This window comes from Dromaius novaehollandiae, chromosome 9 (assembly GCF_036370855.1).
Source record: "Dromaius novaehollandiae isolate bDroNov1 chromosome 9, bDroNov1.hap1, whole genome shotgun sequence".
NCBI classification, from domain to species: Eukaryota; Metazoa; Chordata; class Aves; order Casuariiformes; family Dromaiidae; genus Dromaius; species Dromaius novaehollandiae.
The window spans coordinates 18,462,616-18,477,663 of NC_088106.1; positions in this window are offsets into that span (position 1 = coordinate 18,462,616).

Consider the following 15,048-nt stretch of genomic DNA (forward strand, 5'->3'; position numbering starts at 1 on the left):
GAAGTGTGTGCTTCAATGCCACTGTGAACAGATCTGTTTTCCTAAAAATGTGCTGGGCACGCAAGCAGGCAGTGGCATGAAGAAGTAACTTTTAGCAAATGCACTTATTCATTTGGCACCCCTGTATTGTATCCTCTGTTGCTTTAGCATTTTGCTTGTTATATTCAAGACAGGTCTAGTAAAAAACTAAAACCAAAAAAACCACAAATATTTGCCGCTTGAACAAGTAAAACTGCATGTCAAGTGCCCTGGTTTTCTTTCACATACATTACTTTGTAAAAGTTCTAAGTAATTTATTCCATCAAAAGCAAAAAAAAAAAAAACAAAACAAAAAAAAAACACCAACTGAGTTGCCTTATAGAACCAGATGGCTGAAACAATAGGGACTGCCATAAACAAAAGAATGATACACATCAAAGATGGACATATTCAGGGCAACCCAGGAATATGAACTCTATGGGCACAAGAGTTCTGCTTCTTATTCTTTCAAGAAAGAGTAAGTGTGAAAAAGAAGACACAAAAAAGGAGAGGAAGAACAGCTATGGAAATACAGGTACTGCAGCCCAGAGGAAAAACTGGTAGATGAAGTTATGAGCTAAGACTGGGGGGGATGGGGAAGGTACCAGTATCCAGGTTTTGGATAAAGATATATAAGAACGCCAAAAAAGTTGTATTGACAACCATTTTCATAAAATGCTTTTCTAAATTCCTTATTCTAACCTAATGCACCAATGTAGCAATATGGGTCTATCTTGTCAAGGCTCAGATAGGAGGAAATGCAGAGAAAACGAAAAAACAAAGAGACAATGCGGAAAAAGTAAACAGAAGTAAGAGAAATGCAACTTGACAGGAAGATTTCAGGCTTTATTTTTTCCTCCTAAATATAACTGCAATTTTCTGGGGTCTAGTAGCATTCAGATTTTGACCCACTGGTGTTTATTGTACAGGCATCAATGTCATTCAGCCTTCACTCTGATTTTATTAGTCATTGTAACCACTCTGTGTTACTGTCTTCTCACCCTCCACTTCAGGTTTCTGGCTATTGCTATCAAAACTGGCAACCTCTCACTTCCAGTAAATTTTGATAAACATAGGAAATTTAGCAGTTAGAAGAACCCAAAGGCAGCAATATCTCAAACTCCTCTACCCTGCAGAGATGTACCATGAGCTCTAACAATTCGCTGTGTCTTGTTCTCAAAGATCTTACTTCAGGAAGACTCATTTTATTTGCCAAGATGACTTGTTCCTCAAAACAGAGAATGGATGCAACCAGGCCCTTATCTTTTCTGCATGGGAGCCCCCTCGGTCGCACCTTGGAGAATGTTCTTAGTCCTCTTCCTTCAGACAGAAGAGGAATGGCAGCCCTGCTGTCACAGCCTGAGCGCGTAGCTAAGCTTCTTTCCCCTTCAGGGAAGGAAGAGTGACAAGCGCAAATGGAACAGGACCGATTTTTCAAGGTAGTAAGTTTTATAGGGTAAGTATATTAGTAGCGAAAGAAAATGCAATGTTCCTAGAAGTTACTGCCTGCCATCAGCATCAGTATTTCACACTGGCCTGACAATGAACAACCCAAATTGTATCCCTTCCTATTTAAAAACCACATGGATGCACAAAGTAACCATTTCCTCAGCCAGTTCCCAGTCCATTACAGCTATAAAATTTTCAAAGCTAAACAGATCTTAAACACCTGATCGCAGCTCTTCATTTGGCATTCAGGCATCTTGAAATATTCTTTCAGAATCTTCCAAGAGCTTGCAGAGTTTCTCAAAGAGCTGGTGAAATCAAACCATTAGCTACTGCTTTAGCCACTTTAATGCAGTAGCTACTTTCAAGAGTAATTACACAATATTCTGCCTTTTACAGCAAAGCTCCCATCAGAGGTTCCAGCCCTAGTGTCTCCTGCAACACCCTGCAGTTTGTCAAAGGCGCGAGTTGCACTGATACAACTGTTTGTGATCATGTCACATAATAAATCACTGACATAACCTGCATTCATATTACCTTCCCTCCTCCTTGTGCTCAGAAAGGGCAGGTTATTTTTAACCTCCAAAATATCAGCAACTTCTTCACAAACCCCTTTTCCATCCCTCCCTGAACAGCTTTTATCTCCATCACTATTTTGCCGTTTCTGCTTCACAATTAGATTTGATTCTGCCATCTCCCATGCTGCTTGAGAAGCAAGTTATATTTCCATTAAATTACAGTATAGCTACTTCAGCTACTACACAAAATCAATTTGCAAGTGATCATCCAGTTATGGAAGGCTTGCTAATGTCATTTGTCTTTTATAAATCAGCAGTGGTGATGATCTTACAAAGCACTACTTGTCTTAACAAAGCCACATCGTTAAGACAGATGGACCCTTATACGTAACAGATCTGGGGAGAAATTTAGCATAATTTAAATGCCACCTTCTGTCTTGTCCAAAAACTATTTGCAGCAGTTTACAGATCCAGCTTCAGAAGAATAAATGTCTTGTGTGGTTCAGACAAGTGACAAGCAATGAGAAACAGACACTGCCAAGCATCAAGATGCACCTACAAACTACAGTGAATAGGCTTTCAGACAACACTGTGATTATCAATTAAATGTACTAAATGTATCCATTGTTTAGAGTCACTGACACACGAAGTGCTGAAAGCATTCTCTCGTAATCATTCCAGTTAATGAGGAGTGTGTAAGTGGATTTTAATGTATCACAGTCCACATATTTTGCTAGGCTTTTCTCACCTTAGTCAATGCTGAGTTTGAGGCTCCACAATCATTAATATTAGATCCATGTGTTATTGTATCACCCAGAAGTACAAATTGGATCGGAGCCTGTCCCCACAGAGTTGCATTTGTCAAACCAACCAAAGCCCACATTCTGAAATTCACACTGGCTTTACACTGTTATGGAACTTTATTCTGGCTACAAAGGACAGATAATACCTGGTCAGCATAAACTGGCTGGTACAAAGTTAAATTGTCTATAATTTAAAAACATATCAGAACCTGCAAGAGGTTTAACACTGGTTCAGCATTTTTGCCACGTGCCCATAGCATTTTTCCAGTACTGAGAGTCCTAAATTGGAATTTATTGCATCATTAGAAAACAGCCCAGTGGTGCAAGCTGCAGTGTATCTGGACAGAAGTGCAGTCTCCTGAATAATCCTGACCAAGTCTTTCATCTTTATTTCTCCTACTATAGCTTTGCCATCTTAAAATCTTCAGTGCGAAGAGTTGTGTTTCGTTATTCTTTAGCCTAGTACAATAAGGCCTCAAAATCAGTTAGCAAATCTAGAAATCATAAAACAGAAGTTTAATATGGCAGCAGAGAGAATGAATGGAGTTTGACCCAGTGCCTGTAAAGTTTTTAATAGTAGAGGAATCATAAAAACACAAATATTCCTAACTTATCAAATGCTTCAGTCTATACTAGGTACCTTATGCAATTACAGTTGAGCAGCAGAGGGACGTCTTTCCAGGGTCTTTTGGTCAGGTTCTGTGAATAGACACACACACACATTCAAATCCCACTGCATACATCATGTCTACCTCAGTTACTTCATCTGTTCACATCCCCACGAATCATGAGCTATGTGTTCAAGCTACCTTGCTTCTACACCTCACACAAAACTCTAAATCCACCAGGATTCACTGAAGTTACTCACATCTAACACCTCACCTTCCTAGGGCCTGCTCCCTTTAAGATGCAACCAGACTTAGGCCAATTCCCCTCCACAACATTGCCATGATGAGCATGCAGCTTCAAATTAAGAGCAGCTTATCTAAACTTCATTACGTGTGGTATCCTGGAAGGCTAAACGGAAGAGTTTACAACAATAGCTCAGTACAATAATTACAACAGTCCCAGATTTGTTGTTCTGAATTTCATCCATTACCTTCAGTTTGGGTTTCTCACACAGAGACACCATTCTGGAATTACTTATCATTTCAGTTTTGCTTTGCACAGTTTTGGTTAGCAGTCTAAGTCACAGACCCCACTTGTGCTACATCACAGCTTTGTGACAGCTTTCTCTCAAGCTAACAGTCCTTGGCAATGCACAGAAGACGGAAATCATTCTAATCAATACTTTACCACAGCAGATCTATTCTCGTAGAGCTCTGTAATTCTATCTGCCTCTCAGCAATGACATGCTTTTTGGAGCTCAAAAGTCAACTTAAATTGACTAAACTATTACAAAAATCATGCAACTTAAGAATTCTGAATCATAAAACATTTCAATAAAAGAGACAATGGTCAGAGTTCCTAGAACATACTCTTTTCAGATACAGTTTTTCTCCCATTTCAATTAAATGTGAACTTCTGTAACCTTGAAAAACAGCTGTCAGATATGAAATAACACTTAACATTTTAAACAATGCAGCAATTTCTTTGTTTCTAGAAATGTTAAATAGGCTTACATTTCAGTATGATCCGTCCTCTTAATATGATAGTAAAAATATTTCAGCCGCTTGCTTAAAATACAAAAAAAATAATCCAGAGCTATGTTGAGAAGTGATATGTTCAAAAATAATCATTTATATTTCTAAAATGCCTTATATCCAGGAAAATTAGGAAGAGTTTTATAAATCATGCTGGAGTTAGTTCACCTGTTACTGTAAAGCAGTGCTTCAGATGCTGAATACAGGAATGATTTAATAATAGATGGCAACCTTCCATAGAAAATAGAGAGTAATTTAGCTGAAGTTGGAAATTCAGGAATTTAATGTCAATGTAGTACCCTAGATCCACACTGGGGCATTGGCTGACCTTAGAGCGGGAAATGCCTCAAACCTAACATCTGGGAAATGTTCACCATAAGGATATGAAATTGTGATTTTCTTGCTCTATTGATATTAGCAAGATGGGCTCATGTTGCTGATTGCAATGCCAGCTATCACAATGCTGATGGCTTTACTGAAAAAAAACTCAAAATCATAAATGTCATTTATTATTCCAAAAATAACAACATGGATGAGAGTCTTAGCTGTTACTATCATAGACTGGTCTTAAACTCAGCAAATAGCATGCAGATAATTTCATGACATCAGCGATACTGCTACTCCTTTTAGTGTACGTGTTAGTTCCCTTAATGCTGATCCCATATGCTCAGTCTGTCGTGCATGTTTCTGGTAAGCCCAGTGATGTTTCTTCATTCTACATATTAAATTTTACCTGTATTATTCTCTGCAATTGATGTTTGATGAGCTTGCTACAAGCCTCAAGACAGGGCATACATTCATCTTAAGAATGAAACAAGGCAGAAACTCAGGGAATTTATGCAGACACTAAAGCAGAGCAAGTGACCATGAACACATTCAGTAAGTATTTCATAGCATGTATGAGCAGCCTGCAGGCTTCTGAGGTGTAATTTTTTTCGCCTAAGAAGCCCTATCTGCTATCTGCCTAGCAGAGTCTTCCTCTAGCCCCTACATGCAATGTGGCAGCTGGAATCTGCTAATGCCCTAAAGCCAGCACTGTTCTGGATAAATGAGAGGAAGCTACTTTTGCATCTTCGCTATGCTTCACCTCATTGACTTCTAATAGCCAGTTTTCTGACCCTTAGGAAAGGCTGCAAGGCTTTTGGTGTTTGTGTTTTAAAAGTGCTGAAGGACAACCATGCAACAGATGCAGTGCTATATTATTAATCATTGGCCCTGCACAGTTATTGAATTATGTATTTGGTGATTACTAGTTGCTTTCTATACTGATTATAATTTTTATCCACCAGTTTTCTATGCCTTAAATTAGCTGATAAAAGTGCCTGGAGAACAGATAGCTCTGGTCCTTTTACAAATTCAAAGGAAAAATGCAAAATAATACAAAATAAATCTGCACCAGCATTAACCTACATTACAAAAAGGTGAACTACTTTGATTTGCAGCTTTAGTTTTGCTTTTCTTGACCCAGGGTAAAATCCTATCCTCAATGGAAAAAGCCACACTGGGGAAAAGGCAGCGAGCCAACCACAAGTTGCAAGACCCAGCCTGCCATCACAGGACAGGCAGACAGCCACTCTGGGCACAGAGGCGCACACTGCTGTTTGAGGAATGAGTAGCCTCTCCCCAATCACAGATAACATTAAGCCCACTGGCAGTATCCAATTATAACTTCTAGCCAAGCATCAGTGCCAGGAGTACAGGAACTGGCTCTAAGTCCTCAGGTGCCCATCCTATCCCAGTGCCACCCACCTCCTCCTGGCCTTTCCCCCAGCAGCGGGAAGTAACCTGGGCTGCAGCTGCAAGGCAGCTCACAGAGCTGTTCCAGAATTCCAGGAGCTGGAAAGCATATTTTCCTCTGGAGTTTTCCACTCAGCTGCATGCACTACCTAAGGAAGAGAGCAGGAATACAGAGCTGAGGGTGCAGCAATCTTGCTTTAGACGGGCAGAAATTGGACTAGACCTGCAGGCTCAACCACTGCTCCTGAAGCTGAGAGCGAGGTTGGCTTCTCATAAATGTGGAGAAAGAGCACAAGGTACCCTCCAGTCATCTTCCCCAGCAGCATATGTGCAAAGCAAAAGGGATTTTTTCCCTTTATTTCCTGAAACTGTATTTTAAATCTTTCCCTAAAACTTAAATGTGAATTTAATAGAAATATTTGGACATTAATTAAAATCTCTTGCTTTAAAGTGTCATCTCCATCCTGTTAATGAATGAATACTGTGGCTAGATTCTCTATTTCTATCAGCCTAATTCTGGACTAACTGCAAATAAAGGCAGATTCATTATTCCAGATTCATATTGGTATAAATGAAAATAAGAAATGTTCTCTCCAGAAATAAAATACAAAACTGTAAAACTTCAACCCAACACCATTTACAAAGAGCAAGAAAAGAAGATAAAGCCTACCACTGGAAAACCTAAAACCCCATCTGCCATAATGTTGGGAAACCTTGCCATTTTTTGCTCCATCATCTTACTGTCATAAACTTTCTTTTGCAGTCTTTTAAAAACACTATTTTCCACAGTGCTTGTGCTTTGCATGAATCCACATGAAAAAGCAGCCCACATATTTCAAACCATCTAGTGTGTTTTGATTGTAAAACTAGAATATGTCAGTAAACTGTCTTGTGGAGAAAAGACTGGCAGCTTCATAGCCTTGTAAAGTCCTACAATCCTGAGTCTTTAAAAAAGAGAGAGAGAGAGAGAGAGAGAGAGAGAGAGAGAGAGAGAGAGAGAGAGAGTGAAAAAGCTATTATTTTAGGTTACTTGGATAGGTTTCTGAAAGTTAGGTACAATGTTCCCTTTGACTGAGGCCTCTGCAGTTGGAGTCTTAATCATCATTGTCTCTAGCACTCTGGATATGAAGGATTTGAAAAACAGAGCTAATAAACATCTCTAACATACCCTGTATATCTCTAACAAACCTTTTAAAAGCAGCTGGAACACACATGATGTGCACAGGTTTAACATGACCTATATAATTAAATCACAGCTTCACTATTTCATACTTGGACTCATGAAACCCTTGGACTCATTACATTATCACCCTGTTGTATACATAGAATTGAACATAAAATCAATGTATAATCCAATTATTAACCTCGTGAACAACAGATAGGTCTTTCCCATTATTCTTTCCTCTCTGCCCCCCCCCCATGGTAAATGCATACATGGGTTGTTAAAAAAAAAATGTATGTCTAATTGTTTATAATCTGATGCAAGTTTGCAAAAGATATGTGATTTTGGCTCCCCAAGATGAGAAATCTGATTTTTAGAAACAACTGACCAAACATTGAGAACATCTAAACAAAACATCTTCAAAACATCTAAAAGTGGACATCTAAAGCACTATCACTTGAAAACATCACTCCATGTGCATACAAAAAGGACACATCCAAAAAGTTAAAGCTTAGAAGATGTATACATGCAATGAGCTCTTTGGGGGAAGAACAATCTTTTGGTTTCCTTTGGTTTATATAGCATCTATTTTGTCACACCAGTTTTTAAGTCTGGCGCTCACCAATGTACTGTAGATATCTCTTGGGAATTTAAAATGATAGTTTCCCCACACACTTCCCTTAAACAATTAAACCGTAACCTGCAATGCAGCAATAATTTACAATGTAGCTCTAGGCAAACAGCTTGCTGCAGATTCTCTGTTAGAAATACTATTAATAAATCCAATATCAAGGTCATTCTTAAAGCCTTTCAAGAGCAGCTATAGAAGTTTCCCAACTTCTTGCTTATGGTTAAGCTTTAAGGTTGATGATATTACAGATGCACATAAGATCTGATTTTACTGAATGAGGTGTAACATTTGCTGCCAGTTGATTTTAATGGCCTGGGAAGCAGAAGCTCCAAAGATAAATGCATCTCCAGTAGAAACATTGATGCATAACCTCATTTAAATGTTTGCAAAGACTGTATGTCAATGAAATATAAGCATATAGTATTTTTGTGCTCTTACATTGTTGAAATTCTGACCTCCATGTATTTTCTTACATACTGATAAAATGAATTAAAAACTTAAAATAACCTGTTACTTCAATTGCTTGCAAGTTTTAGGCAGTTAGCAGTAAATTTATTTTTATATAAATAAATGTTATCTCATTACCAACAATCTCCATTAGGATCTAGCAGACCATGAAATAGACTTTGCAAGATCAAGCAATGTGCTAAGGCCCAAAAAAACATTATTTTAGCTCCCAGCTTCAGAAATTATGAGGGAAATGAAGCACTGTACTACAGTTTGAAGCACACACACTAAATAAGCCTTTTTAGTCAGAGCCATTAGGAAAGAGAAGTGCAGATTACTCCTAACTGTGAAAAGTACAGTTAGGTTATTTGACACCTGCTTCTTAGCTTAATTTCCTACCGTTTTTAACTTCTTACAGAATGTGCTTTTGACAGTGGGAAGGTTGTAACACTTCTAATATGAGATAAGGAAGAGTTCAATTAGTCAATTATATTTTAACATACTACTAAAAGCAACTTTTGTATTCAGAGCAAAAAATATTTACAGATCCATGGTAAGAAAAGTTTAAAGCAAAGCAAGAAAAGAATAAAATATTAAACTGGAATGCTAGCTAAAATAGCAAAACTCTCACTGTGTATTCATTCGTGTAGTGTAGAAATAATATCCACAATATAGAAGACACACTGAGGTTTTTGCACCTTCAAGGCTGAAAGGATACATATTAAGATACTTCATTAAAATAATGTGGTATCACGTGTCATTCTCTAGATGCCATAAGAGGTCTGAAAAACAGAGTGGAAACTACCAACCAGATGTACTACTAAGCAATCATATCTTCAACCAGCATTTAAGAAGTCTGGGGAAGAGTGGTGATTTTTTTCTGTAAAAGAGGGTGAGCCCCAGCTTCAGAACTGCCAAAGACGCAAAAAATTGTGCAAGGAGAGGGGAGAGAGGAAAAAAAAAAAAGGCAGAGGGAACTAGGTTTTGTTTGGTGGGTGGTTTAAAGGAAATGTAAAGTTTAGAGAAGATGACCAGTGGTGGGGTTAGGGTTAGCTTGTTTTCCTAAGAAAATCATGCTGATGCAGTCACGGCACCTGTCAGTCATCTGTCAAGACATGTTTCAATCCTTCAGGCGACTCCAGCCAAGCCCGAAAAGGAGCTGTGGCTTCAAACCGAATTATATTTCTTAAGGTTTCTTGTAAACTGGTTTTGGTAGGGAAGAGACCCAAATGCCTCCGAAGACGGAAAAGTAGCAGAATATAGATATTAAAGATTTTGTCAGCAATCTTTTGGCCAGTCAGCACACTTCTCTCCTAATGCCAGCACGGCTGCCCTTGGCCTGTAACGTGCCGGAAGGCAGGGGACACCGGCTTCTCCCGCGGCACAGAACGCATGGGAACCAAGTTTAATTCACTACTTTCCAAGTTTAATTCACTACTTTGCTCAAGAAACAACTTGTTTCTCATAGCCAAAGAAAAAATATTTTCCAATCTGTGAATACCATGTATAAAGCAATATTAGAAAAAGATGAAACATTATTCTCTCGTGAGTCAAAATAAGAATGTTTTCAAAATTCAGTGTTAGAACTTCTTTCAGCCAACCTTTTTCTTATCTATGTTTGGAGTTATCAGAATCAGTTTTTAAATTACCATTTAATTTAATATTACATGAGTACATTGGTACATTACATGAGACCTCACACGAGTAACAACTGAAAGCAGTTTTGTGACACCGCAGTCAAACGATCATAATAAAATATGATAATAGAATAGGTTCTGTAAGTCCATTCAAATATAAGTTTGTATGTGCTTTAAAGTTGCCATAATACATTAAACAGTTTTCTCAGAATTTACACTGCACGTTCATTTTCTAAATATTGCAGATTGTTTTTTCAAAACATTAACAATGATCAAAATGCTTGCTGATACCTGCAGTAGTTATTTGGTGTGATTATCTTTATATCTACAGCATTATAATAAAACCAGGACAGAATGAGAAAAGCAAATTTGTTTGCCAAGTCAGTGATGTTTATGGTAATAGGAATTGTACGGGTTAAAATTTTAAGTATTGTGCACCCTATAGTCTTAAAAAATGAGCTACAACCAATTTTCTATATTTTCTTCTCAAAATTACCCATCTTCTTAGCTTTTGACTTATATTCTATAAAGAAATATACATACGGCTTTCTATAAAATCCCTTTTTCTCTTCTGTATTACATTATTTCTCCCCGGTTACACTCTTGAAATCAATGGAGGAGCTTTTAAGTTGAGAGGTCTTGAGAGCTTAAGACTAAGACTGTAATTCCTTCGGGTAATGATAGGTTTTTCAACTCTAACTGACATGCAGTGCAGGCCAGAAAAATCACGTAACACTTGTACTGAAACTCGCTTATGCCCAGTTCCTGCAGCTCCTGTACTGCGTGGATAGTTATACACCCTGAAACAACACAGCAAGCTTGGCAGCAAAACACACACCAGTGCAGCCCATGCTTTGCATTGCTCACTTGCTCCAGCCTGTAGGCCTTTTTGGCCATCTTTTCTTTTCTTTTTTAGTTATGCAACTGCTATGTATATATCCTGCAGTGTATATTTTCTGCGGGACTAGATCATATTTGCCACCCCTGTCTATTGAAATACTTCTAACTAAACTATTTACTAATAATTGTAAACCAATAGTAAACATTTAAAAACAATCAGGTGGAGGAAGAATTCCACAGTAACTGGGCTCACGGCACGTTCACAGCAGTTAAAAAGGAATCACCAAGATGCATGACTATTCTCCGAGTTTAACACAGTCTTCTCATCAGCTGAGACCTGAAAGGTCAACTGACTAATAAATGCCACTATAGGCTTTCTTTTGCAAGCCACCACTTTGCATCAAACTGAATTAAGAAATAATATATCCTAAGCCTGAGAACTTTGAAACATTTTGGATGTAAACCATTCTGTCTCTACCTTCGTGCTGCTGCAATTGCATTTTTTGTTCCCTGAAGAGCATCCAGTGTCCACCAAGGCTTGGCCTTGGACTCCTCTATCACTACATAAGAATAAGGAAAAGCATAAGTCAAGTTTATTCTGAATCTTGATTGCAAAATAGAAAACATTTACCAAAAGGAAGTCCATCAAACAAAAGATAGCATCTACCTGGAACACGCAGGGATTACAGGCTGCCGAACCGATTTCCTTCCTTGGGCATCTCAGCTGTCTGGACTGAGGAACTACTTCAGCTTACATCCTCCCCTCATTGTTCTTTGGAAGAAACAACTTTTACCCTAGTTCATGGTTTTCTAATTATACTTTTCTTTTTGCTAAATATTGAGCCCAAATAAATCTTAAAAACAGATCCTGACCCCCAATAGCTGCTCTTCCTGCAATTCAATACACTTACATCATTGTATTCCACATGCAAACAAACATGTTTAGCTAACTTGGAACAAAAGCACTTCTAAATGTAAATCCTTCTCTCTGGCTGACTATTCTGTGGTATAGGGGGAGAGGGGTCTTCGTTTTAAGTTTGGCTCACTCCCCTGCAATGCACAAGAAAGGGAGAAGTTTGACTTACAAACCCACTTCTATGGTCTCCAACCTAGACAACTACTTTTAGCTTATTGAAATACTTCCTAAATCATACACACTTAGAAACAATTTATTACTCGAATATCATACAACTTATACCATTTTCAGCTTATCCCCAGCGTTTTGTAGAGACAAAATCTGTCGCATAGAAATGGATGGATTTAAGCAGATACCATGTTCACATTGTGCAGTACCTTCTTCCCCATGCACACCATCAATCTTTAGGGAATCCATCACAAAGGTGTAGAAGCTCCTCCAGTTATGAACTGGCCTATTCCCACAGAGTATATTTTCCTATATGACTTGACATTTCATCCTAGATGTATAGAACCAGCCAAGGAATATTAAATCTTAATACTGATTTTAAAAACATTTATGTAATATGACAAACCTCTACCTGGAAGACAACGAATTATAAATATTTCTGAAGTACCAAAAAGTGATAAATACATTGTAGTGGGTAGTTGATTTAGTTGCAATTTTTGCACAAGTTTTCTTGCCCACTCCACGACTGCTATGGTATCTAAAAAATACTGGTTTCTTCCTTTACTTTTCCAAACCAATATAAGCCTAAGAAATAGCCTTGAATCAATTCTAAATTTACTTTGAAGATTTTATCTTCTTTGAAACAGGTATATCATAAGAGAAGATAAAAACATTAAATATCTGGGAAGAGCAAATATAACCAGATGGAAAATGTCTTCTGAGGTTGGCTGTTTTCCTTGTCCTTTGACAGGGACATCATTAGAAAGGCAAAGAGCTCCCACAGCAAGGCAGCTCCAGCCTGTGAGCAACCAGTGGAAGTCTGATTTAAAGTGGTATCACAGCAGCTTTTAAAAGTACATGAGGCTTTAGACTTATGCACTTAAGAGACTGTTACAGCCCTGATCAGAGCTGCTCTTAAGTGTCCTCACTCTGTAATTTTATTTATAGTCATCTACAGTTTCACTTTAATCAGGTCTCCCATATCTCCCAGGAGTTATGATTTTGATACATTCTTTAAAAATTTGATAGAAAAAGGAAAATATTCCTAATGAGATACTGTACCCTTTATATATTTACACAAGGTTTCCTTAAGACTATTAAGCAGGAAGGTAAGAGATTGTCTTGTTTCTCTTCAAAACCAAATGTTCACTCTTAACACTTGATTTTTGTCCATCAGTTGATATTCCAAAGCATACAAATTTAGAACTGTCTAAATACATAAAGCTCATTTCTAAAATCATAATAAAGTAAATCAAATGAGACTACGTACAAATGAGACCAAAAGCGTGTTTTAAATACTAAATCTGGATTTAAAATTATTGTGAAATGCTAAGAAAATGTGCATCTAGCAATCTGATTGTTGACAGTGTGACTTCCAAAGAAAAAGAAAATATTTAATGTTTCAGTCTGATAATCTATTAAAAAATTGGCACTACTTTAAAAATTAATAGCATAAATGACAATATAAGGCTAAGTTTCCATCATGTGAAATCTCTCTTTGCAAATACCACATTTTTCAAAACAAAGACTTAAAAGTTAAGAAGGATTCATAGTAATCCCAAGAATAGCAAGGCACATCTGCAGCTGGAATAAGTCTTTAACCAGTATGAATCTGAAAGCTTGCTAGGCATGGGCTGCAAGTCAAAACAGTATATATTTAATCTGAGAATTATCTTCCTTGACTCACCTTTGAGGACTCAAAAGTTCACTGCTAACATTACTTGCATAGAATACTGCCAGCATCCATTTCAAACACACCTGCAGCTTCTTTTCAGTGTTCATGCAGCTGACTCAGAACAATTGTCTTCAGCTGGAACTATCACGTCATCCAAATACACCTTTGCTCCACAATTACTATGCATTTTTCCCTGTGCTTTAATCCACTTCTTTAGTTCAGGACAGAGATCACGGAATTTGAAGAGTGTTTTTAGTCTGCAGTAGCTTATATAGTTGGGGTAAAAATTAGAGTTCAAGTATCATTTTTATAGGTACTGAAACCTAGTTACATTTTCAGAGGGCAGAGGCAAAAAAAAAAAAAAAAAAAAAAAAAGAAAAAAAAAAAAGAAAGAAAAGTTATATACATAGGTCATACAGTTTGCCAGAAGCAGGATTCCTTTCACAGAGTGACCAGAAAAGAGTCCAACAATCTCACAATACACTGGGCTGTGGCACATGCCCCCAGACATACATGGGAAATGTGAAAATCAAACTGGTGTGCTTTATGTTGGTGACTTTCTTGGACACTTGTACATGTACTATGTTATCACTTCTGTGCTCTGGCCCAGGCTAAGTGCGATCCAAAATAGCCCTATTTTACACTAACAGAAAGTGAGAATTACTTATTATAGAAGCAGTACTAGAAGAGCATATTTGGACTGATGGGTCTGAGCTACAAGAACTTAGTTATCTGCCATCCACTAAACACTGGCTTAACTAATGGCACAGAAAGTTTGAACAATTTGTAGTTAATCTTTTTTTTCCCAAATGTACTCTATAATATTTCTAGGATGAAATCTTTGTCCTTTTGACAACAAAACTATCACCGAGTTTCTGTTGCATGACTTCATCCCAGATCTAAAGAAAATCAGCTATGTTTTCTTAATTGCAAAAAAAAAAAAATACCCACCCAAAAATAAAAATTAAGTTTTCCATTTGTGCAGCGCATATGCTTTTTCTTTCCTTTCTCTGATGCTTTATCTGCCTGTCATCATCACACTGCAGCTCTGACAGATGTGGTTCATGCCATGACCTGTAGCATGAGCTGTATGAACATTGACTAACAAAAAACCACCTGTCACTGCTAAAACATAGCTGAAGAATTTGCTATTCAGCAAAAGTAGATTAATCAACAGAATGGCTCATTGTTTAGATACAGACTTTAGTATGGCTGGGGCTTTGGCATCTCACAGGAATAGCAAGAAATTCAGACTAGCAAACAAGTCTATAGGAATGCTAGCGATTAAGGCTTCTCTGCTTCTGAGCCAAAGCAATGGCACAGCACTGCTGCACAGAGCTCTGTGCTGCTGCAACACTCATTTTCAGCTGGTGCTCAGAAATCCTGATCACACTTGGCCAGCAAGAA